This window comes from Diprion similis, chromosome 8, assembly GCF_021155765.1.
Source record: "Diprion similis isolate iyDipSimi1 chromosome 8, iyDipSimi1.1, whole genome shotgun sequence".
In the NCBI taxonomy this organism is placed as follows: domain Eukaryota; kingdom Metazoa; phylum Arthropoda; class Insecta; order Hymenoptera; family Diprionidae; genus Diprion; species Diprion similis.
Genome location: NC_060112.1, coordinates 5,027,038 through 5,054,883, shown reverse-complemented (window position 1 = coordinate 5,054,883; position 27,846 = coordinate 5,027,038). Strand labels below are relative to the sequence as shown.

Here is a 27,846-nt window from a genome sequence, read left to right as displayed (position 1 = left end):
TCCTTAACTGTCTAACATATTACGCGCCGCGTAGTCGTTTAACCCGCGTTATATACGACCGTCCTAAAGTCAATTAGACTTTTCAGTTAAAACATTCTGCAGATATTTCGAGAAACTATACCTACACTCAGTCCGGCGCAGCCTAGAGCAGGAATCCAGCTCTCGACGATCGCTTTTGGATGATACGTGGAACGGTGGAAAGAGAGTTACGAGAGAGACTTATGCCATTGCTATCCAGGTGTTTGTGGTCAATCAGATACGCGTTTCCTTGAAAAACCGAGCCGAGTATGCCTGCGGCGAACGGCCACCTCCACACACCCGAGCATTACACGCATTGTACACATTACCGAAAAGTCGCACGCGGGGGTTAACCGAGTTAAAAAATCCAGCTTCGAGGTCGGTTCGTCTGTCTGTCCGTCCCTTGGCTATCCGAGATAGATCTCTGGCCCTGCCTGCGCGCAGCGGTCCCGTTGCGTTGCAACGGAGGCTGAAAACTGAGTCGAGTTTCAGGGTTGCCTTGGTTGTTAGCTACGTGCTCAGGGAACAAATTACCTTTTGTTTCTCAAACTCAGCTGTTATTTAGGGCTAATTTATCGCCACCCTGACCGCAGTTCCGACCATTGACGATATACTACGAACCGAGTTTTACGTGAAACGATCGAGAAGACGATTCCTCTTCGGTCTCTTCGCGAATGCAGGCGTGGGCCTCGGGATCGACGGAGTATAAATTTCACACCTTTTCGATTTCGGCGCAAGGATCGGTGCGAGAGACTATTCGCTTACAGATTAGGTGACAAGTCATTACAAGATCGATGTTCGCAATAATTTCACTCGATGTGTAACGATTTCAAGCGATTCCAGATTATTTCATTTTCTAACATTGGAGTTTTGGCCGATTTCGAACATCTGCTTCAAGTGATTTTAAGTGCTTAAAACTTAAGTTTATGTCGAATTCTGACAGAGACTTTTGCTCGGTCTTAGAACGATTCCAGAAGGTTTTTCAATAGATTTTGTGATTTCAATAATTGAACAGCCCCACGCATCGATGGGCCCAAATTTCATTGCCACGGAGCTTTTGCGACACTCGTTGACGGTTTCGGAGACTTCGAGGCACGGTTAGTGGGCCCGGGCCGCTCCGCAGGGCCCCTTAATTTCGTATTAACATAATGTATAACGCTCGTATACAAGCGATAATTGCGTTTTAATGCCGGTGTGCTTTACGTGTGGATGGCGCTTAATAAGCTCCCTAAGCTGCGGGATAAAATAAATAATGATATTCATTGTGCACAGGCGAGAGCCCGGGCTAACCAGAAAAGCATTTATCTTCACTGACACTCTGTTTATTAAAAATAATGACTGGTGAGCTACACACGCTCTCGAGGTTTCCCCCGGGCCTGGCAGCTAGCAGGGATACGTACACGACGCCTTCGTGGGGCCCGTCCAACAGGTTGCTGGTCTCCGGACGCCGCTCGACGTGTGACAATCTTGTGAAAAAATCTGACGTTCAGCGGCGGGCCCTTCTGCAACGGGGCCTGGAATTATTTGCCGGTACGAATTCCTCTCGCAATTGAGAAAAGCGTCCCGCATTATCGACGGAGGAAGTTTCTGGGAGGGGTCGAGGTATAATCGGAGTTTCCGATAAATCATGACGTTCAGGTGTAAATAGGCCACTCAGCCCTCGAAAACACTTCATCAACCCGAACCGGCGCGCAGAGCGGAGAACGCCCGGCAAATATTCCCCTCGGCGATATTTTAATTTACACCGGCTCCGGCTATCCGGCGCACGCAACTCGCCGGCCCCTGCGCACTGCGCACAAAAGCCCTAACCTCGAAGGGCAGGATGGGTGGTGCACAGGTTCCGAAGCATGTGCAGGCGGCTGCTGCTCGCGCTCCCGCCGGCCAGCAAATCAAACTCGATAAAATACACAACCATATATATATATATACAATATACATACGTATATCTATAGAGTGCCGTTGAAGTCCAACAGACGGCGGACTCACCGTCGACGTACGTATTAAAATTGTCGGGGGCTGGGTGTTCGGGGGATTGTAATTATATTATAAATTCAGAGATTAAATATGCGGCCGTATATATACCGAGCAGTTAAATATATACATGTATACAACCTACCTTTGGGTGATCATAGGTTTATCCACCGGTGCACCGCCTAGTTCGATATCAAATCCGAGTCTCATCTATTCTTTGCATCTAGTGAGACTCCATACCAGGGATGTTTCAATAATTCGTAACAGTCAATAATTGATTTCAAAGCATTTTTTCATACCTTTCAATCTTATTTAGAAGCAACGTGCAGAATTAGCTCCAATTCTACGGGGTAGAAGAAATTTTGTTTCCATGAAGAAACATTTTTCGGAGTCACGTTTTTCAACTAGCTTCTGCTTGTTGTGCAAGAAATTCATGCTTCTTTTTTTTAATCTGCAAAAACGAAACAACATGTCAATTAAAGTTAGAACCCAAAAGTAAAGCCCGATTGATTAGAAATTTGGTTATAGGTATAACGAGTTATTTTCGTGACGAAAAATAATTTTTCTGCTAGCTAATCGATGAAAATGAAGTTTTATGTTCTTTACTTAGACGAGTTATAGCTATTTTATGTTCCTACTGAATAAAAAGAGAATCAAGATGCTCAAACAATCACATTTTTGAAAGTGTCGCGTCACTAAAGCAATAAAATATTTCATTCAATAACTATCAGCACACTTTTATGCAGTACCCTAAGTAGTCACCTGAGTAAGCGAGTCGAGACTATTGTTTCTACTATAATTTTCATCGAAAAATATTAATTTCCCCATTTAGCGTTGACAATGTTGTATGATTAAGACCTGATTTGGCACTATCTACATTCGAATCAAACACAATTGCAAGTTTTGAAATTACAACTGAATTTTCGGAGGTCAAGTGGCACGGAAACGATGTCCGATAACCTTGCCGTTCCAAAACAAATCTTTGTCCCTGCTACTGACATGACTGTTCATAAGCGATCGAGAGTTTGGGTGGGAGCAAACAGTAAAGCGTTGAATTCTCAGCGCGCCTTTGTTGGGCGAAGATATCAGCGATTGAACTGGTCGGAGTGAAACTTTCAGGATGGTGTGGAATGAGCGCGAAAGGTGTAAGGTAGAAAACAAAGGAACATAGCTGGATGATGCACGAGGTGTGTTTAGTCGCACGATAGTGACGCGGAGGTTCGAGTTCAGCGCGACGGGAGCCGATTCGGTACATCGTCCTCTCCTTCTCGGCCCCAAGCCGAGGGCTTGTGGAGGCGTCTTTCTCGGCCCCTAACAAGACTCGAATAGAGCCGTCAAAACCGCGGGGGGTGCGAGACTCCGGAGTCAGGCTGGCCCCCCGCTGGCGACCATTTTGGTTTTTATTAACGAGAGAGGAGCGTCCCATCCACGGGAGGACGACACCGGTCGGCAGGCCTGCCGCAGAGGGAATCTCGCGCTAGTGCGAAGGAATTCATTAGGCATCTCGCGTTAATGACGCTAAGCCTCCATCCACCTTCGGCTACCTACCGAAGACATTTCACTCCGTCTTCTCGGACGGTAGAAGAGAGGCTTAAGTGCTGGGAACACTCGTCTGCTCTCCCCCTCTGACACATCCTCGCGACACTCGTTCCATCGCCTCGAACAACCGTTGGTATTTTATATTCACTTATAGTTTTTTATTCTTTTCTTAGTTTCACATCATTGTTCGGCGGACTCGCTTCGTTACAGAATTAAAACCTTCCGACTCTGAGTTGAGACGGAGGTCCGTTGAATGTTTCTTCGTGTCGATGTCAATGTTAAGTCGTCAGGCATGATCCCGGCTACTGTGGGCTTCTTGGAAGGCGGTAGTCTATGCTGATCTATCGAACGACAACGCCTGTTACACTCCTCGAAACGATAGTGGACAATTTGTTCTTCTCCTCGATACTTCTATAACTTACTGTAAACGCCAGTTACCGTAATTTCGGAAAATGAGTGGTCATTGGTAGTATGTTTTCTATTCTTAAACTAGAAACACTGCAACGTTTCCATCAACAGAATTGACGTTTTTGAAGTAAATCTGACCTCGCTTTACCACACACTAATAAGGCAACGAATTTCTTCAAGTAGACTCAGAGTGTTCACTAAAGTGACCAAAAGAAAAACTAACCAAACGTATCAACACATCTAGTGCGAAGAGCGGAAAAGCACTTCGAGTTGAGATTGCGGCAGCGGTTAGTGAGAGCGGAGTTTGAACGTGAAGAACGTTAAACAAAAAGGATCGTTCCGAGATCAGGGGGACTGCAGGAGACGTCGTTCGTGGAGGTAATTCTTTCGAGGTATGGAGCTTCTACCAACCTAGATGGCAGGCCTCGCGAGGAGCAGGCAGGTCTCCGGTCGCTATCAGAGATGAGATCAGATCTCGGGGCGGGCAGGCGATGTTGGTATAACAAAACACTGTCCGGTGATGAGCGTCATTACCCCTACCCAAGACGGCGAAGCCCCGTCACGACGGCCATCTTGGAGAGCTCTGACTGGTTGTCTACTGGAAAGGTTTTGTCCATCGGGGCCTCGGGGATGCGAAAGGTTATTGCATCGCGCTCCGGCGGGCTCAGCCGTTAATTAATTATCGATTATCGCCCCGTCATATCACGTCTCACCTCGGCCAGTCACGTCGTGGCGACGAGTGCCCTCGGGAGCGTTTCGCGACCACGGTGAAATTCAGCGAGTGTAGGTGTTAAACGCGCCGCCATATTTACTCCGGCGACCTACACATTCCACGTCGTTGGATACACGAATCGCGGGTAATTCAGAAGCCGATACGTGTTTCCGGTCGCAAAATGACGACAAAACTTTCAAGGTCGTGAAACGAGTCGACTCGCACACGATATCCATGGCAACCGGAACATCCTCGCTGCACACACGCTACGTGGTCCCTGATCTCGCTCACACGTGTCCCACCTTTGTGCACACTGCAGTGCCCTGTGTACATTCAGCTTCGCATCAAGCTACTCGCGGTGTCTGCTTTACACCCTGCCTCGTCTCGCCTCTCTCTCTCTCTCCCTCTAGCCCCCACCTTCTCGAGTGCCTCGGCACTCCTCCTCCTCGACCGGCTCGAGAGGCTCCTCCGCCTCTCGGTCTACTCGCGATGCTCCTTTTCTGCATCCTCCGTTTATTATCAGCAATTTGGCGCGCACTCGCGTGAGCGTAATTTCATATTGGTTTTCTCCCACCCGAGAAGAGGCCTTTTCCCCCTTCTCCCGAACCTTTTTTATGTCTCATATTCGCTTTTTACTCCTTCGTGCAGCCGGGGTGAAAGGCTTCGTGCGGCGAAACCTTAACGCGCGAATATAACCAGCACGAGAACGAGCGAGGATTTCATGAGGGGCACTCACAAATTAGAAGATGATACTTTTGAGGGACTAGTTAGGGACTAGACTGACTGACTGGCTGCCGGCTCGACCTGCTCTCACTTATCGCTTCAGGGATCGATGAAATTCTGCAGTAACACTGCATCCTGAAAGTTCAGATCTTACAGTACTCGAAAGAATATTCTATTCGGCATAATCGCAAACTTGTACTTTGAGATGCATCTGAATAAATCGTCTCGTAGATCATAGACCACCTTATAGATTCCCGTTGGGAAGATCTGGGTCATAGAACACGAACAGGTTCTTGCTTCCACTGAGAAACGTTCGTCTAAAAACCAACGCAGAAGAATCGGCATCACGGAAGGCAAAGCTTACATTCTAAGTAACAACTATTGAAATATAACTTATAGAATTTGTGCTAAGTAGCAAGAAGTTCATCCTATTCCTGACATCCGGCAACTTTTTCCCATGGATGTTCAGTGACGAGAAAATCTAGGCGGCAAGAAGTGACAAAGTAAGGAATTCGGTATTTCAGAGAAAACCTCAGCGGTGAGTTGCCAGTACGGATTTAGCTGTATTTGAACTTTGTCCCGGGTTAGAACCTGGGATTAAAATTAACTACCGGTTAGCTGACTTTAGTTACTGACCGAGTACGTAAGCGAGTATTTATCTTTAAGAACAGGGCCGATCCTACAGCGGCTTGGACAACGCCTAAAGGCCCCACAATTTGCATGGTGCATTGCTGCTGCAGTTACGGTGTGGAAAAGTTACCCGATCACTTTTCCATCAACTCACTGGTAGCAGCTCAGCGGCGTGGTACGACCCCCGGTTTTAACCAGCGGCGTTAAGCTGTTTACTAAGTTTCTTCGTCCGGTACATTCCTAAACAGTCTTTTCTCTGCGGTTACGAACAGATTATCACTTCCCCGCCCACGTTTAAGCCCCGTTTAAAGTCTGTTCTTCAGTCCGGGTTCTCTATCCCATTACCTCCGTCACAACTGTTCGCAGAGCCTATCAGGGATGCGATATTCACCTTCCCTCACCATGGCGTGCTGCACCCTGTGAACAAACAATCCCGACAATTGTCGTTCAGGTAGATGAGGGTTTTCGTGTCGCGACTGTTGCGAGCATTCTGCGTTACAATATCACTGCCTTCACCTATGGCGTGCCTACACCATCATCTCACGCTAATTCTGATACTTGAAAATATGAAGAGAGTTTCATTAAGGCTACAATCTTGTGGAGACTGTTTAGTCGAACCTTACGTGAATTGCCATCGTTCCAGGAAATTTTATAATAATGGATACATCATAGTGAATTAATTGGTCGCTTCACCCGACATTTAGTTACAAGCATGAGAAGGTAGAGGAGCCTCCAGGCCGTATAAAGGAGCGCGAACGAAGCACCAGCGCGTCAGGAATTACAAGGAATTAAATGCGGCAGGTGCAAGCAAGTTCGATTGGTGATATAATTTCGTCGGCCAGCACGCTATTTGGTGGTTTAGAGAGCGAGAGATTGATTTCGGTGGATAAGAGAGAGAAAGAGAGAGAGAGAGAGAGAGAGAGAGAGGAGCTACTCAAAAGGGAGAAATGCGCCGGGAGGCTCTCATGAATCAAGGGATCACACCCTTGTTAGCGAAGTGCGCGTGTGCATGGGGCTTCCCTCGCCGGTCATGGTTGCGATCCATCGCCGAGTCGGCGTTAATTCCTGCATCCTCCGAGGAGTAAATATGGTGCCTGAGGATAGAGTGAGAAAAGCGGTTCTTATAGTCACACGAGTCTTTCGCGATCGCTGCACTTGCATAGCTGCAGTGGAACATCGAGCCAGCGTAAAACTTTTCCCGTCTGCAGATATTATGTTTTCTACCTTTTCTGCAACCACGTACCGCGCCTTTTATCATCCAATTAAAGCGTGATTTAGAGTTGTCGCTTAGATGCACGTTTAGCGATCGTAAAAGTCATTACTGTAGGGTAATCAGCTCAACATCAAAATCATCGTACTAACGATAGACCGAAATTCGCCAATCAATCAATTATACCCAGGGTCGTTAAATTAATCCTGATCTCATTCCCCGTTCACCTTTTTAACCGTTCCTCGAGACTCTCGACCACACCACGCCTTAACTCTGCGTCTCAAAAGGAACATTGGGTGATTGTATAAACATATTCCGATTTTTTTGCTAACAAGAAATATATGTGTGCGTGTAATAGTCGGTCTTCAGAAAAACAAATTCATTTGGCAGGGATCGTGATTGAAAAATCACGGCTATACAAACCTGACAAATGGAGACCGGCTAATTATCACCAAAAGTAAATCAATCTTTCAGAGATAGTTGAGCTGTTAATGGGAAGAGCGTTAAACGATGGTTGGGAGTTGTGACAGGCTTAGGGTGTAGGAGAGGATTGATCCCAGCAAAGCCGAGGTCATAAAGCTTTTCTCTCCGTAGACGAAGAGAATACAAGCACAAGGAGACTAACATGGCCGAAGAAGAGTTAAGAGGAAGTCTAGGGGAACACATAGAGCTGCGGGTAGGTAGACGTAGGAAGAAGAAGAGGAGGAAAGATGAGTAATAAGAATAAGAAGAGGGAGATGAGGAATTCTCCTCCTACTTTTTGCTGCTCTCTAATTAGAGGCCAATTATAGTGAGCAGGCGCTTGGCTCCACACAATACCTGCGAGCGTGCAGCGGCAGCAGCAGGAACGGCAGCAGAGGAGTACCTACTCGAGTAGGTTACGGCCGGTATGTGTTGAGGTATCGATGCACCGGGGTGATTAACTCTGATTTTTTTGGTCTTGCAGCCTAGCCAGGCAGGCTAAATACAACGATTAAGGTGTTCGCGCACCGGTACCGCACTTCTTCTCATACACCGGCTCACCTCACGCTGAAAACTGTCTAGTTTGCTGGGTGCAAAGAGCTGTTCCGGGACTCTATGCAGCGGTATGGCATTCCTGAAACCGTCGTACCCTGCCTTGTGCCTACAGTCAACGCGACGATTTCAGGGAACATCTGTTTATTCAGCCAATTATAAAAACGCGGACAATAATTTCGACCCGGCTAATCAGCTTACCTTGGTATATCATAATGCAGGATAGCTGCAGGGGGTAGTCCTCTCGTACCGCATACGTATACTATACTCACGGAGATCTGATAAACCTGATCTTATTTATTACCTTACCTCGATGCCCAAGCATCTGTGTAACACGGCTTATGTATACCCACCAACTTCTTCTCTCCAACACACTCGCATCACTCGACATAATACAGATTTCATATGCTAATTCGTTGATTAACAATACTGAGATGGCGTTTCGTCATCGCGGCTCGAGATCAGCAACACGGTTATACCCTGCCCACCTTAATACACTTTGGATTTACATGTTAATTTTTTGTTAACCCCCAAACCAGCTCTTCCGCTTCGTATTATTATTCTCCCTCTACCTTTTGGTGATAACACTCGGAGCTTCTCGTTATTACTTCCTTTTTTAATTCATCAAGTTATTTCATCTTTTCTCTCTTTCAGTTTACTTCAAATTTTTAAACGGAGTGCAGATTGGGAACGCAATAAATGTAAGAAAGGAACGCGATCTTCGGTCGGATGCTGCATCCACCACATCGCCATACAAGCACGAAAAGCGAACTCAGAGACAACTATATTAAGACGAAGAAAGAGATACGATCTCTGGTGATCCGTGGCCAGAGAGAGAGCGTCATGCTGGGAGAACCTGGTCACACCTCGGAGCCACGGGGAGTCGAAGCCTTGATTCAATTATACCTCGTAGCTTACGTGAAGTTGGGTTTGGTTTAGCTCCGTTACGTTCCATTTCGTTTCGTTCCAGCAAAATTGAGAGGGTGCAGGACGCGTCTTCACATTTCCAAGCTCTCGTCTACCTCGGATCAAACTGATGTCCGGAAAATTGCAATATCCGTGTGTTCGGTAGCTCTCGGGTTTTAATGCGCGGTCAATTCAACCCAGAGAACGAACTACAGGTGTAAGGTAAAAAAAAGTGGTCGAAAGTTGGATTTCCAATGCACGATGGGGTTCAAGATGAATTTCTGGCAGGCGAGAGGCGGTAGTTTATGCCGTGCACATGGTGCGTCGTCTCGCACAGTAAGACGCCGATGGTATCTAAGGCAGCTAATATAGTTGTCGTGAATATCTTAAGCCGTCGAGGCATTCCTCGGGGTCCTCTTCGTGCCCCGCGTTATGAGGCTCGACGGGACGCCCATTCATTCGGGCGAAGCATCTGCTAATTTGAAATCATGGCAGTTTGATTGCACGACCCGACATACTTTCATCCACTTCTGGGATCCCCCGTTCCCCGTTTATATTCCGGAATTCACTTCTTTCTCGGGCAACGTGCGACGCGTTATTAATCGATTGGCAAGTGGTCACCACAATTGCGCACTAATTGGTCTAGGTGTAAGGGATGGTTCAGAGGAGAAAATGTTCGAATACAGGAATTAGAGGCCAATTCTCGTTGCTCTCGACGTTCGGTTTTTCCTCTCGCTTTATCCCGACTGCAGGTGTAATCTCGGTTCGAATCTAGTAGAAGATCACTCAGGCTCAGCGGCAGCGCTCGAATAATCATCTCAATTAATTGTCGGTGCTAATTAAAGCTAAACTATTCGAGTAATTAACAGCTGACCCTATCGCTCAACAAGATCCCACCGATCGATCGACCAGCTTTTCGTATAACAAGGAAACCTCGTGCTGCACACGAACCTGGACACCTCAACTCACTCTCAAACTGCAAGATGCTGTTCCCGAGGGGTAAAACAACGGTTCACACGTAATGGGAAAATTATTTGACAATTTCAATCGCGAACAATTTAATTTACAGGCAGAGAGCCTGTAATTCTGTTCTCACCTTTTTCAAATTTCGTGGATCAAGTCAGAGGTTACGTGTGTCTGAGTAACACCCAGAGTTCTCCGTGTATCCTTCGTTCACGAGAACGCGGAGGACGGGCATCGAGCATCTGATCGGACACCGAGATTCGAAGAAGGAACGAACATTTTTCAGATTTTACAGAACCCGGCCCGACACATGTAGACACGCCTAGCCAGTTTTATTGGAATTTGTAAGATATTCTCGAAAGGGAAAAGAGGGATTAACACACCTCCATCTCATCCGAGTAAAGACATCAGTTAGAAACTTATCTCGAGTCGAAGACAAAGTAATTATGGACCTGCTTAAATCTTATTCATTCAATCAATTATCCATACAGCGGCAATGGCGCGTTTATGCCGAAAACGAAACCTTACAGGATTCGAAATCTGTTTCGTTCTAGTCTCCATAATCCATGTTTTGAAAACAATTTAGGAATACGAATAAGATAGGCAAAAAAAAAAAAAATGTGCTAACATTCGCAGACCATCCTGTGACACGATCAGACTCATGACTAGAGACGTACCACGTCTGGGTATTTTTTTGTTAAAGAGAAAGAAAAAGGACAGTTGAATACATGAAATTATTCAAAGCCATTATCGACTTTCCGTTCCAACAAGCGATACATGCATACGCATGAATACATACACACCCACAGACAATTATGTTTGTTAACGAAGAAGTTGGCGGTGCCGGTAGGTACGGAAAATCAGAAATGCACCAAAGCAGAGGAGTCATAATCGTTTACTGGCGGGAGCATTGCCTGCATTGTTTAAGGGGAGGCCACACAAGCAATGCGTTATGCATACAGAATGTCAACGCCACACAACGCGAACCCTGCGAGTATACGCGGAATATCACCGTGATTGTCGAAGAATTTCTCATACCTATATCCACGGCTTTAGATTCGGCAGACTGTCCAATAGCACGTCTCGAAAACCTTGACCTCCGGATCAGTAAGCGCTTTTATATATATAAAAAAAAAAAAAAAAAAAAAAAAACTAGAAGTCACTTGAACTTTGAAATGAAAGAGTGAAACGAAAACTATGGAAATCTCCGTGAGCGCAGCTATAACTTTGGGATTGAATAAACGGAGTCGCCAGGTGCCTGGAGCCCGATTGGGATGGAGGTGGACTCTGTTAATCGTCGATTCAAGGGGTAATCGTTCCGTGCTCGTACTTCTGAAACGGTGCTTTCGTCGGATGGAGAGACTCAATTATCCTCTAATTGATAGTCAAATGGCATAATATATCGTTGCGGACACGGTACTACGGTGTCACTCAGTGTGTATAAGCCTGTTTGACAGGAAACGATCGAGTCGATAGAATAACTTAGGCCAACAGGCACTCGTCATGCAGGCTATATAAGTTCTCTGTGAAACGAAAGAAAAAAAAGGGAGACTGAAGAGGAAACGAAACAATATCGCAAACCCCATCGCCAGGTGAAGAGATCATTTTAACTGACCGTACTGTCGAAAGTACCAATGCAAAAGAATATTGTAACCTCGACGCCGTTTCTATTTATACTCATGCTAGGAGGAGAGTCAAAAGGTGCGAAAGAATCCGAGCATATCTCACGTTCATCAAATTTAGTTCCATGAAATAGGCGTAGGGGTCTAAGGCTGACGGAAACGTTATGCGTTAGTCCGGCTTCTATGAGCGATTAACAACCCTCTAGGCGACGCCGTATATCGGCGCAAAAATAAGAGCTCCAAGCCGTGATCAGCGGCTGTGAAGAGCACTTCCGGGAAATGGGCGGAAAAAGACTACGTCTTCCAAAGTGGGTCGTGGAATGATCCATATCACATCATTGAAGTTATTTTATAGCACAACATACAGGGTGCACGTGATGCAAATGTTTACAGCGAAGGGTGCTACGTTCGGTGCAAAGCGATGCTACGTCTAGGCGCAGAGCATAAAACATCATCGTTCATCAGTCATTGCATCGGGATATTTTACAACCATCTTACGCGCAGGGCGTGGGGATGGATGGATAATGTATTAACTGCATTGTTTATGACGACCCTAACCTGAGCTGACAATGAGTTACTATGCATATATTTGTTTGATTAATAGACAGGTTCTAGGTAGGCGATGGGTGGCTTCAGGCTTTGGTTCCTCCTTCGACTCCTTCTAGTTAGTTACCTACTATGGATATAGTGTTAACGGTCCGTCCGTAACAGAACGCACGAGATGAACGCTCTCCTACTCCATGATTGATTCTCCACCACTATGCGGGGACGTACACCACGCGACCTGACCACCACGTTTTTACCACCTGAACAGCACAGTGTTTGACATAGTTCTCCGTCCATTACTACTTTCAATGTGTTAGCACTCCTTCAGGCACTTTGCTGTACGGTAAAAGTGTCAATTTTGATGGACAGAACTATTGTTCACCGTGAAATCATCACTGATTAGCCAGTGAGTAAAGAGCAGATGATTTTCCAAGCCTACACTGACTTGGAGTGAATGTTTCCTTACGTGTGAATCGAACGCGGTGCAGGAGAGTCGTCAAGGAAACAGGAGTCATCGGATAACACGCTGTGTGTCTAACACGTATTGCGGTGATGGTAATTGTACCGCGGCAACTGATTACTGCCAGTAATACGAGAACTTATTATGGAACTCAATCCAGATACGTAGTATATTCCCGTGTAGCTAACGAAGCGGAGGAATCTGTGGATCATTTTTTGTCGGCAACGTTATATAGCACGGGAACACGGAGCTTGACAAAGTATTGACTTTCTCCACCTGTTTATACATATCTGTCTAATCCAGGCCATTCTGCAACGCGACGCCACCGTCTGCATCCAAAGGCTCCTGATTGCCGATACAAATCGAAAAACTATGTAGTTTGTTTCTCAGTTTTGCAATCACTTTGATCGACATTGATCTATTGCTCGTTCTGGTTATGAAATAACGCTCAACAAAGTTAGATTATTCTTTAGATCCTGACTTAAACTGTGTTGAAGAAAATTTATAGAATATGATAGAAATTCGTATTGTGAATGTCCAGGTGGTGTTAAATTATTTTTTTTAATTTAATCTCCGAGGTGGAAGTTAATTCTACCGAAGATCAAACTGCTCCACAGAAACCGATTTCACGTTTACACAGACACAATACCGTTTCTGGGTCCGTGTGGCATGGGTAAATCTTGTGATAACGGTCCGATCGGTTGGTCTCTTTCGGTTCTTTCGAGGCATTTGAATGCGTGCAGATGGGTCAGGTTAGGTTCGTGGATTCCGCGTATCTGTAGGGGCGATTCAGCTCTGATTTGAGCAGTGAAAGTTTGCCTGTATGCGTTTTATGTAATTTTGCTTTCCGATCGCGTGTGGGATGGTAATATCCGACAAACGTTGACTGCTAATGAAGCCAGCGCCTCGCTGTCACCCGCTCAGAAATGTTTATAGACTTTACGTGAGTTCTGATCGCGACTCGACGAGCCACGTACATAAACGATTCGGAATACTAGAAAAAAAAAAATAATAAACGAGGTAATATGTAGAAAAAATTACGACCATGATCACACTTATTTTTCTTCCCTCCGAATGAATCACCACAAACCGTGACGGTAACGTCTCGTCGACGTATCAACCATCTCCGAAGTAGGTACAAAAATCACTCTTGTCAGCATCGAGGAGAATGGGCACCGGTACACTTTTCGGTGGTTAAAAATAATTTGGTGAATATAAGAACATTAACTCGTGTCCATAAACCTTCCCGCGGATGAGCGTAGGCCATGGTAAAACCAGAGAGGTCCGAATGATCCATAAATAATGCATGCTCACCGTTGCAGCGTCTGTGTGTCTTTGACCTGTAATTTCATTGCGAAGGCGTTGGTTTAGACTTTGGCGCCTCCGCCCACAGGTTCGAACATCGAACGAATGAGCAGGCTGCACCAGGATCGACTCCGCTCGTCCGGCCAGATGATAGCTGGTGTCGAGCGTGAGCTAGAGGCTTGTTGCACGCACCAACACGCACTCCAGGCACTTTAGGAGGACGAGAGGTGTGTGGGTCTCGAAACGATCGGGCACGGTGCACGGAACATCGTGTCGGGTATATTGTCAGTACTATCACGGAAAACAATCACGCCATTGTTGCCGGCCACGTATAATTAACGATATTATCTCTTGGAATTATTAATTTACAACCGATCGGCGCACGGTGCCGTGCCATGCCATAGGATGGATGCACCCTGGGCACTCCGCTGCATCAGCATCTCCCTCTTTCTTTCTTTCACTCACTCACACTGGCATACTTTATGTGAAAGAGGATGCATCCTCGTCGTTTTTTTTACATCTTCCTTTTGTCGTTAAAAGGAGTTTATGCTACAGGAGTGACAAGCCGCTTCGTCTGCTCTGGACACGCTATTGTTTCCTCGACTCATACTGGAGTGAAACATATTACAGTAATAATCCAATGGCATTATCTGTCGTAAAAGTACACCTTCGCATAACAGCTCGGTGGAAAAATGGAAGTCCCAGCGTGAGCCTAAAATCAATGCTCTGTTCCGAGCTCGGAGTAAAAGATTCGCTGATGAGTATAACCAATCGACACATCATCATCGAGAATCTACGGAACCAGCTGAGGGGTCAAGATAGGATAACGGCTGTACGGGTGGCTTCTGCAACATTCCCATCAGGCATCATCGGTGGTAATAAAACTTAAACATGCCTAAGTGTCTGGACGTGTGTGTTTCAATTCTGCCCAGATTGTTTGTATGCGCATAACGATTCAATGGTGAATAGTCAACGGTTTTGTGATGGGGGTATGATGTAAGACCTCTATCTACAAGTTTATGGAGTCATGTCGTATACCTATATCGTACGAAATATTATCGCTAGCCACCTGAAATGGATATTTGTAATGCGGTCGGATGTGTCGCACTGTTGTTAATGGACCTCACACCGCCACGCTACGCTTTTGGGACGGTAATCAACCGTTTGTGCCACTTCGGTGTCCGAGGCCAAGTACCTGCGCCTCCTCTTCAAACGAGGAAGAATCCACGCAGAATGGCACTTAAATTCTTGTTATTACCAAGTCGTCTCGTTTCTGCTTCCCTGTACCCAAATTACACGTGGTTATCTATAAACATACGAGAAACAATTGAAGGGCACGTGCCAACTACCACGATCAATTGTTCACTCCGGCACATCAGCGAGCACGACGAATACTAAACGTTTTTTTTTAAATTCAGGGGTTTCTAGTCTTTTCACAAGAAAAAATAATAGGGAAAAGAAACATCATATGCGCTACGTAGAAAACGACTAGTTTATTCACTTCAGGCACGTATTCGTAATTCACGTCAAGATTTCTCTATTTTTTGCTCCCACTCTCTAGTGAGGTTTACTCTATAGTTTTGAGAAATGAGTATTATAATAGCAAGAAACAGAAAACAGCGATGTGTTTTGAAACTCTATTTCAACCGTGGGTGCAAAGGGAAAAATCGAGATGAGGTCGATTGTTTTCCGCGAAATTTACTGGTTTCAAGGTTTGTGGAAAGTCGCGTGGAACGGGCGTCCTAATCTGAAATTTTCCCGAACATTTCTGGTTAGAGAATGATAATGAAGCCTGTCAGGATCTAGCATGGAGGGTAATTTTGAGAGTCAACCTGGTGGAAAATAGCAGCGGGGGTCCGGAGCCTGCGAACAAAAAGGTGCTGCCGAGAGGCTGAAGTTATAAGAAGAAGAGGAGAAAAGGGAAAACGGAATAAGAAAGAAAAGGGAAAAAAGCATCAGAAAATGAAATCTACATTGGAAGTCCGTTGTCCCGTGGCTAATCCAGCTTCTCTCGGACTCTTAACTTCAAAAGTCAAACCGCATATATTTTTCTCCACTCACAGTGGGCACAAGGCATAACAACCATTGTCGGAGTTTAACGCGATCATTCGTATACCCAACGATGACCGCTTTTCCCAGATCCGTATATATACCGTTGCAAGACTTCGCCGATATGAACAGGGGGAAAATAAATATTTTGAGAATCCATTGTGGCCCTGTTTTGCCAGCGGCCAAACCGCAGATGCGTCCAAGCGCCGTCACAGTGCTGACTGGCTATTATTCCACCGTTATAGGTAGTGCATGCATGGTGAAAACTGCTTCTCTTTTTCTCATTTTATTGTCAACTTTGACTTTGCCGCTCGCACAAACGCCATTCTCTTCCACATCCACGGATACCGGACGTATAATCAATTGAAACGTCATCTTCAGGTGCCGAAGCGCATCGAGCGGAGATCCTCAGCGGAAGGGATCTTTCGTACCGTTTTTTTAGGACCTGCTGACTCTTCAACAGGATACAAAGTAGATCCCGGGGATCGTCACTCGATACTCGGTCTTTAGATCCGCTTAATTAGGTGCCCATGCAATATCCAAAGAACTGTGAACGGAGTCAAGCGCGCAATCCATATATGCCGCTTTTTTATTCTACGTGGTTAAACCGATACTGCTTTTTTTCATCTCTATAATAGCTTGACGATTCTCCTCGTATACGGTTCAATAGTTACTCGCTTATCGTATTTTGATCCTGACTTACTCGGCATTTAAGCATTGACGATTGCCTGCATATCAATCAGTCTACCGGTCAATTAACCTCCTCATTTCATTTCCACCCACGATTCAGACAGAATTATAGATCACCGTTTAGCTGGCTGTTAGCAGCCACGAGACAGCGTGTGTGCTTTAACAGTGGTTTGGCAGATGTGACGAAGGAATCCGGTGCGGCAACGAGGCGAGGTTTCGAACCTTGCTGGAGCTGGAGGACGGATGTTTGACAAGGGATTGGTTACCATTTTGCCAAGACCTGGTGGTCCACGCCACTCTCGAAGCAACTGATGCGATACGACAAGTCACCGATACACCCATCTTATACATCGACCACAGTTTTGTAAAGGTTAGCTTACCGATTTGACCGTAAGGAAAGAAGAAGGAAACAAAGGAGAGAAAAAAAAATCAACGGATGCCGAGCGCGGGGAAAAAATATGGTAAAAGGAAATAGCCAGCCAACAACGTGTAATGTATCATATCGTCCTTTTTATGTATAATTTATACCGTTGATGAGAGCACTTTGTACTATACCTGTACATATCGGCGTGTTATGGATATTATATAGGTACATATTACGCAAGAATAGGGTATAGTCTTACACATATATACCCATATATCAATTTCTATCAACGTCAAATTCATGCCCACTGAGAAGATTAATCATTACTGGACTGAGCCTGAAAATCAACAACGAGTTCACCTAATTCCGTCAGTCCGTCTACAGAACTTTTCTTAAAGTGTTCTTTTTTTATGCAACGAAAGAACTATAATCATCGATGGCGGGTCATCAACGATCAATTTGGAACCTTACTACAGGACCTTAAACATACATCGACACAAATATCCACGAGTATTAGAGTAAACCAGTCGAATACCGACACAGGCATGTGATACACCGTCGAATTGCTCAATCGGTAACGTAAGAAAGGACGTGGCATCTTGTAAACGGTTTCAATGTAGCGAACGTGACTTTGCGACAGACAAGCGACAGGCTGTGTTGAAAACGCCGGAGGACAGTGTGGAGGAACGGCTCTCAAACGCGTGGAATAAAATTTAAATTTCCTTGAATCTCGGTCAACGCCTAAACTTGACGGCCTAAACCGATCGGTGACAATAGTGCCGATAGAATGTGTATTAGGATGAATCGGATGGGTGGCTCTAAGGTTTTTTATCCATTGCTCCTTTTTCTCTTATCGAACGTGCCTAAAAGCGGACATACGCCTGAAATTTCGGATTCAGAGCTAGTCTCTCTGTACCAAGTATGTAAACAAGAACTTGCCAACGTGATCGAAATCGACAATCAAGCTCTGCACTCCTTCGTCCCTCAATTCCTCAACAATATAACATGTGTACACACTCATCGTTCGAAAGTACGTTTAAACGGTTTCGTAGAATAATGAACAACGGGCCAACATTGTTCAACTCGGCTGGCAAGTCGCAACGCTGCCACGTATTATACTGGTAGATATACACTCGTAGAAGAAACTTTTATGACAGCGAAAATATACCTTTTCAGATTGTTAAAGTCAACGAAAAATGTTGTTACTGTTACGATTATAGACAGTTGATATAAACAAACACGCAAACGAACACTAAACGGTCTACGAACATTTTTGGAGGACAATTATAACGGAGTAGTATGGTGTTCATTTAATGGTGCATTCCGCAAAGTGTGGGCATGATGGTTGTACGATTACCAAGAATAATGAATTTCGACCGATGATGAGCGAAAGTGCTTATGATGCGTTTCAGAAATGTGATAATAACTCTCGATCTACCGAAATTTTATGCTAATGAGTGTAAAACCACACCTGTAATATTTTTCGTGAGTCGATTACAGCTGTAAATTAAGTTACATCGATTTCATTACTGTAGATTTCAAGTACCGATAAGATATATACGCAAACTCGAAAGCGATTCGTGAACTGACTATACTCGTCATGCAACACTCGAACTGCCCCGAAGGCGACAAAAAGAAGGAAAGAAAAAAAAAGATAAAATGAAAAAAACTCTATGGAAGAAGAGACGCTAACCGCCATAAAATTGGCAATGAATGACCAAGTTGTTATATACACCCTGAGGAAATGCCGAAATCCATTGTGTCGCGGGTGCCAAGCCCTAGAAGAGCGTATCCCGTGAAGAATCGGTTGTGAAGAATGAAATCCTCTCGTAAAAGTATAAAGCAAACGCTGACGCGCCCTGTGTATGCCTATACGATATTGTATGCCACTCGACTTTGCGCCTTGTACACCCGGATTTTGAATACAGTGTCGAGAAAAAGAAAGACAGAGAAATAGAATAACGAAAAAAAAAGAAAAAAAAAACGAAATAAGAGGAGAAGAAAAATCCACGTAGCGTTACGCACGGTAAATCATCGGTGATAAATTGTATACTCTATGCGGAATCGTGCGGCAAATTTATTTCTATGTCCTAAGCCTGATGATCACGCATATAATTATTATGCAATTGGATGTAAAACATTTAATATTTTTCAAAACAACTTTTGATAGATGTAATTTCATTAATCGCGTTATGATACTTACAATTTTGTCTGTAAATAAACACGATAAGAAATTGTCAACTGTACGTCATAATCGCTAGGATCTGAGCACATGAGAATCAGAACAAATTTCATTCAGAAGTTGTTTTTGAATTAGATGATTTTCTACAAATTTAATGCTAAATCTGTAGAATTACCTAAATTTCGCGTAAATAATTGACAATTTTTAATACAACTTTGAATTACGTTTGAAACTCGCACCAATTGATATTGTCATTCACTACAAGTAGAATTACTTACTACTTCATCTTACTCAACATGACTCAGAGATTGATTTTCTCTATTATACTATGATTACCGAAACGTCAAAAGACAAGGGAAAATTTTTACACGGAAGTACCGAAGACTCTAACGCAGAGGTGAAAATTAGCATATTTATCCAAACAGTGGCTCAAACGAGAGAGAGAAAAAAAAACAGACGATGAGGTAATATCATCACGGCATTTTTATTACTTATGAAATTTGATACACGCTATTGTGTTATTTATGGTAGCCAACGCTTGTACCCGGAACAAAGGAGACCACTCATTGTCAGAGTGTAAAAATTGTACTTACGAAAAATGTTGATAAAAAACGAATCGATGTGAAAAAGAAAGATTATAATAATCATGTGTGATTTATTTCCAGGCAGTAAATTTGAGTAATTGGCAAATTTAGGTAGCCGGTTCGATGCGATTTGTCACATGCGTGCATGACTTATTAAAAAACGAGTGAGATTAAAAAAAAAAGAATATATATATATATATACATATATCCCGACTCCCACTGAGAGCCTAATTCATTCCAAAGCAAAAGTATACACGTGATTATTAACGCAATTTAAAATTCGTTGACAGTTGAGAAGACGATGCATTCGTTCACTGATTACTTGATTACGCTTATCCGGCTGCATGACCATAATATCTACATCGGCAATAATATATATAATATCACCGTCCTATACAAGGATCGTTTAATAGCCAAGATTTAGTGGGATACCTCGTTACGTAACAGCCAGAGCGGTTCAACGAAACGGATTCGTTTCTAACGACATCGTTTCGGTCACTAACGACTCTTTTATTAGGTAGACTGACTCGAGCCTCGAGTGCTGCCGCCTGCAAGCCTGCACCAGAAACACCGGCAGCAGCGCTCCAATAGCCGGGGCCCGTTTAGGAACTCCTGCGTAACGACTTATTCCAATTTTAATACGCAAACACCGCTGCCATTGTTTGCTTTACCACCCCCGACTTCACCCCGTGAGACAATCGTCGTCTTTAAAAAAATTTCTTAGCATTAGAACTTTTTTTTGTTTTCTGGAATCTAATGTTCCACTTCCAATATTCGAATTAGACAATCGTGTCGAACGGATTTCAGATTTTCCAACTATTATAACTACTGTAATTTAGATATTGATGAGAATCGATCGAAATTTTATTATGGTTTTATTGATGGTTAATCGTGAAAAAAACTGCTAGATATAAGAATTATTCACAATCTGGAGTTCGGGGGGTTGATAAATGAAGAATGACCACTTTCTGAAAATTATAACTGCATGAAATAAGCTGCTCTGATCAAATTGTGAAAGAACCGTATTTTCAAGGATTGAAACTTGACCTGTCGCCGTCTAGTGTACATAAATAAGATTAAAACGAATTACTGGTAAAAAACAGTCTCGACATTGGGTGTAATAATCCGGCTTGCTGTAGAGAGAAGGAAGGAATGCGTGTGTCGGGATTTTGTGGAATGCCAGACGAACTGGCGAGTAACATGGGCATACCTATTCCTGAACATGGTACGAGGCTGCATCATGCGTAGCTGAGGAAATGAAACTATATACCATAAACGCCGTTTATAACCTGTGCACGGGTATAATATTCACCGACGTTGAGGCCACTAAAAGGTTAACGTTTTATAGGTTATAACTCATTTGAGAATTAGGCTGTTTAACAAAGGGCTTTACCTCTCGATAACCATCGGAACAAACCCGCTCAAGGAGTACCCTAAAAAGTGAAAAACCTCGTATCAAGTCCACCATGCTTACCCTTCACCTTCCTCGCATGACGAGGCAGTTAAGGTCCAGTTTCAGAATCGAAAAGACGAAATCTTCAACGTCAATATGCGTACACTATTGTCAAAAATCGTTATTTCGGAGTTTCATAATTGCCACAGAATTTGGAAAACCGTGATTAAGGAGAATATGCATGCATTTTTTCAACTCATCTATTTCAAAATCAGTCTAATGTTGCGCAATAACACTCAGAAAATGGTTTTTGATTCTACCAAATACAAATATAAATTAACATAAAAGTAGTCAGAACAAGTGAGATCCTTTTTTGGGTTCATCATCGACTGTAATCGAATCAAATTTTTTTTTCATATCGAGTTTTAAAAGCACATTGACCACATCTCAAAATTTCTGCCTAAAAATACTACAAACAATTTTTTTACGATTTCGATTTTATAATCTAAAATCAAAGAAGATACGAATATCAAAATGCAATATAGAGACTTTTCACCAAAAACGTCTGTAGCTTCATTTTCAAACACTTTTCAAACGCTGTGACTAACAGTAAACAATTTCCAACATTTATAAAGTGATTTCAAACGGTTTCAATCGGCTTAAAAGTAATTCCAATCTATTCTCTAAGATTCCAACTATTTTCAGGGAGTAAAAAACTCATTTCTCAGTAGTTTCAAGTGATCCCAAGCGTTTTCGAGATTAATAAAAACGGTTTTAAACTAGATTAAAAGAGATTCAAATGATAAAAAAACATAAATTTTTAAATATAGTTTCAAACGATTTGAAAATAATGTCACGGAATTCAGATGCTTCTAAAATAAAAGTTAGTGTTTTTAAAATGATGACGAACGGTCCCAAACGATTTCCAATTAGTTTCGAGCGATCCATGAATGATTTAAAAGAACTTGCCCGATTTCTGACCATTTAAATCTAGACTGCTTTGCGATTCGAGCGGGTGAATAGCCTTTTAATTCTCCTTTAATCCAACTCAAGAATGTAAGGTGACAAGCGAAATCTGTGTGCAGTTTTATCGATCACGAAAATTAATCTTTGAAGCGAGCTGGGAAGGAGCCGCGAGATACGGCGCGACAATAATCTATGGGGTTCCAATCTGATCGGGGAATCAGGCGTGGCACCCCGCCGAGTAAAGGAGGCTTTATTAGCCGTCAATTGTTTGTCCAACATTCCCGAAAAAAAAGAATCCCCGTAAAAGTAGCCTTCGAAGATTTACTGCCTTTGCCGCGCGATGCTGCGGTCAGGCTGCTGTGCCCTCCCATTTTCTCCGCTTACAATCCGGCTCCAAACTGTAAACTCCTTCGTCCACCGGGCGGTGGTGAATATCTCTCACAAAATTCTACGAATATCCTCAGATAAAAACTGTTACTCCCTGAATTACCGAACAAGAAAAAATAAGAATGACTTTTTGGAAAAAAAAAAATGGTTTTTTTGTTTTTTTTTTTTGCCTGCTTCATATTATTGCGAGTTTTCTGTCGTGTTGATTTACATCGAATATTTGATTCTCTAATAAAGAGCCTCTATCTTTGGCCATTTAAACTCCGTACCTAAGCAAATCCGAAAGAAAAAACAAATTCGAAGATTTATTGTATTCAGTTTCAGTCGTTAATTCAGCTTCCTAAGGTGTAATAATTGACTGTTTTGAGTTTACGAAATACAGGTCGCGTAAATTCGCGTTGCTGCGAGATGCTAACAATAATATATCGAAACAATCAGCGACTCGATACATAATCCACTCAGAGAAATCAAATACCTCGATTCGTTCATTTCTACAATGAGTCAAATAATATTAGGCAGAACAATCAGTTGCGGTCTTGACGCGCAAATCGAAACGTATCATATCGTACATTGGTACACATATAATGTAATTAATGCTTCTCGTATCGCGTTTCCCGATCAGGTTATCTCGTAATTATTTTTTGTCGTCATCACGCGTACCTACGACATTATGACACTAGGAGTATAAAGACGCTTACAAACAGTACGTGACCCTCACGGTCTAGGATTTATTTAATATAATTTTTATGCTACTATCTCTATTTTGAAAAAATATATACGAGGCGATATTTTGAGAATTTCTTATTTCGAAAAGTTTTTTCATCCCTGTGATGTTTAATTTCTAAGTTGATTCAAATATTTCACATGAATATATGAAAAAATGATTATATAACTAATACGCGTCAATAGAAAAATTTCATGCACGTAATTTCCTCCACACAAATTATCTCTGAATACTATAAAATTTTCATACTAACTTGTCAGGAAGTATATGATCTGAGGCTCGCGTAGAACGCGAAGTGTTCGAAGCAGGAATACAGACGGTGTCACGTTATAAAATTCAAGACAGGGCTCGTGACCATGGAGATAATTAAAAATCTAACCCAGTACTGCGTCATAATTTATAATTTAATTACAGTTTAAAAGGGCTATAATATTAAACAGCGAATGGTATCCGAAAGACCGGGATATTTATTACTGTGCCAGTCGACGTTGCCAGTTTGAATATACGAACCTCGGGTCTCGGCCAACAGAATGGAAAAAAAAAAAAAATTAAAATAAACGGCAAATGAAGGAAAAGAAAAGCACAAAAAATGATAATAGATAGAAATAAATGGGTAAGAATTAGGAGGAAAAAAGCACAAAACATCGCATAAACTTAAGCAGAAATAACTGTAAAAAAGCACAAAATTAAGGAAGCTAATCTTTTGACTCTTTCTCAATTCTTCCTAATTGTTTGGAAAATTAAATTTTCAATCGGGGCTCGCACTTTCTTTCATTATCATTATATTTTTTTCTTTTCTTCAATTTTTTCTATTTTTCTATACATTTGAAAAAAAAAATTCCAACTTATTGTAATGATAATGAAAGTATCGAAACGGTTACTACTAACAATAACCAAGAATTAGGAGTAAAAACAAAACTAGACTTTGATTTACGTTCAGTTTTCCACTGTTTCTAGATTTTCTTGACAGTTTTTGGTTTTTCAAGCCCCCTCAATTCTTGTACTAATTTATTTCTATCCATAATAATTGTCTTTGCACGGTACTTTTTTGTACCAAGGAAATCGGAGAATAACAATATTGAAGTAGGAAGAGTGAAGGGGAGACGGCGAAACGATTGGGGAGTAAAAAGAGAGAGGAATTAACGGCGTGAGAGAAAGAGAGAACGAAATGAGGGAGATGAGTTACGACACCACGTAAATCTCTGGCTAATGGCTGCCTAAACGCAAAACCTTCTGAGACCGACGGTGCAATCCTGCCTACAACCGAGAAATTTAATAATACGGCTAATAGGCTTGTGTTAGCCTATTACCATCTCCTAACAGATCGGAATCCTCCAGCCTTCCATGAATGCAGCTTCAGGAGCTCAAGAATCGTTCCTTCAGCCTATTCTAATTTAATTTCAAATAATTAATTCCATTTTGGATACACATTTTTATTAGGAGAAGTTACGTACCGAAGCATCCATGCTTACGATTGATTTTCATCTGTATAAACGTCGATGTTATAGTAAATAATTATCCGTTAAAAATATATAGAGGTTTTAGCTATATTATGAAGGTAAAATAAGTATTTTCAGTAATTATTTACTCACAATGAGCGTACAATATAGAATATAGAGTAAAAAATACTTTTTAATATTTTTAATCAATAGATTGCAAGTTTCCATAGTTAATTCATTTTTCAAACAATCGAAATTATTCTTACCTTCGTTGTGTTGAATAAATTTTTTGTCAATTTTTTTTATGTTTTAACACATCCCAATTCAAATATCGATTTACATTAGAATATTTTCATCTTTGCTTTTCATGCATGACAAAAAAAACTCGATTCATCTATTTTATCGACGACTGTAGAGCTTCCATAAAATAGGTAATAAAAAAAATTGTTTGGACATGCCGGCACTGCGAGATATAATATATCGCGATATTTACGCAGGATGAAAGATCGAACGATTCCGTTCGAAAACAGGACACGATGCAATCCTGCAGTCTGAGTTTGGTGTTAAGAAATTATACTGCAAGGCTGCAATGGTTATAATAATACAAGGAATCGTGGGCCGATCGGTTATATGTATACGCATACATATATACATGAGGTTATAATTTTATTGCGAGAAAATAGTGAACGTTTATTGCTTTAAAAAAGGGCCATTCACAGCTCGGGAATGAAATTATAGTCGAACACGGCCATAAAGATTATTACCAGACAGTTTTCACGCTCAACTATATTCGAGTGACGATCCTCTCCCGTGAGTAGGGTCGGGTTATGATAATTAGATGTCCGAAAGGTTATTTAATTAAGTCTACACTCAGCTGTAGTAAATCAGAATATACTCTAATACGAAAAACGCGGAGAGATTGTGAAAAATTTTACGATAACGAGGAAAATTATTTCCCTGTATAAAAAAAAAAAAAAATTACTAATAAGCGTAAGAACTTCGCACATCATCATTCGCAAAAGATTATAGCGAAGCGAATTTTACTCGTTTTTTACTATAATCCAAGGGCCACGCGATTCGTTTCAAGATTTGTGGCGAAAAGGTGCACGTACGTATGAACTAAAGGAAAAAAATGCTGGGAGAGCAGGTGAGAGCGATACGTTCAGGCAGATAATAAAATTGAATTAACGAGGACGAGTAATGTGGCTGAAAACTTACCGCAGCTAGTTTCAAAGATATTATTATACGAATATACATACTTACGGTTCCTCGTTCCACGAGATGTCTAAGTTTATGTATTTTACGCGCAGGCGTGTAATATCAGCTGTCTAGATTATTATAAATTATCGCCAATTCCGATGTAAAATTTATTACAAATTACTCTAATCGGTTATGGGCAAAAAAAAAAAAATCAATAAATCATTACAAATATTTTATTGATATTCACTTTCTTCTTCGATAATAATCGATCCAGTCTAACTAACATTTGTCTAACTTCAATTCTAAAATTATGCTCTCGGAGTGTTTTGAAATACAGTTTAAAAAAAAAACATTTATTCATTATTCAACTCTTCTTGCCTCGGTAAAAATTTTTGTAATTCGATACAATCGATGAATATATAATTAACATTCCGGGTTTATGATAATAATGATCAACATTTTATTGACTGAAAGAGCATAAAAGGTACTTATTATGTATACTTTACGAAGAGTTCAAAACACCTGCGCGCGTGAAGCCACATATCGTTTAAAACTTTAAGGATGAAATTTATTAATTCGATAAATTCGACGGCGCTGTATTCGACAATTTTTAGTGCACAGGTTAACCTGGATGATTGAATGACTCGGAGCCATCGGTCGTATTAAAATTAGCTTGCCATCACGTTTTATAAAACTGTACGAGATTGTAATCTGATATTTAACGACGATAACGAATTACACGGTTCGATAACAATTTAATATTCCAACTGAACTATAAAAAGATCGCCAACTGACCCGTAGCAGTGGCTTATTTGCATGCTAATTAATTTTGACTGCAATAGAAACGAACTAGCCAGTGGAGAAGACATTTTTTAGAAGGTGAAATTTACACAAAACGATAATTAAAAGAAAAAGAAAGGAAAAAAAAATTACACATACTAGACTTTCTGTTTAGAGCCACAAAACTGATTTTAATTTTTTGCACTGAACCATACTTTTTCAGTCAATTATTGGAAGAAATGAAAATATTATTAAAAGTCTGCATGGTATCGACGACGAGTGGAAGATTTCTCTCTGTAAACAGACAGGCTCGAATTACAATGGCTGACAATAAAAGAGCGAAGCTGAGCTGCCGAGCGGCGTATTGTGCGCGAATTTTTCGTTTGCGAATTTGACGGATGATGCATAATGAGAGGAGTACAGTGCAGCTCGAGTTTCGTAGGCGTTGAACAGCGACTGGAAATGATCGTTGATCGTGAGTGAGAAAATATCACCCGTAGGTATCGTCCGTAATGGCGTGTGCCATTACGGTTATTTATTGCGACGCTGACGTTCTCAGCATCGTTCGAAAATAAATAACCTCTGTAATTGACCGTGCTGCATATATTTCGCGGACGAATATAGGCGGCTACAGTTGGCTTGAGTGTATATTAAATATACACACATCCTGCAACAGAGATTCACCCTGAATGGCGAATGATTATTGCGATTTTTTACCAACCCTCGATTCGCAACCCGAGAAAACAATTTCTCATCACCGTAAAGAAAAGACATTATCTGCGAAGGCTGCACTGCCGGTGCATAAAAAAAAAGAAAAATTAATTTTGAGAAGAAAGTTGGTTTCGTGATTTCATCGAAAAAGCCCCGCAGCAGAGCGAACGTTCGGCTTTACAACGACGAAGAGGAATGGCTTTTTCAAACTGCATCGCGCGCAGTTTCGAGTTCTTCTTTGAGTCGACGCCATGACCACGTGACTAATAACAGGTAACATTGGAAAGGCGTGTCTGAGGGCTCTAAAAGTCTCTCCAAGGTAATAACTCCATCTTTCGTGTGGCTTGTTA

General features: G+C 42.2%; 1 long non-coding RNA gene across 1 annotated transcript in view; it reads right to left on the bottom strand.

Moving 5' to 3' along the window:
- Positions 1-2,302: 2,302 nt before the first annotated feature.
- The window catches only part of LOC124409232, a 33,988-nt gene continuing 8,444 nt past the window's right edge, over positions 2,303-27,846 (bottom strand). Inside the window, exon 3 of the long non-coding RNA XR_006929504.1 lies at positions 2,303-2,440. This is a non-coding gene — a long non-coding RNA (uncharacterized LOC124409232). The remainder of the gene's footprint in view (positions 2,441-27,846) is intronic.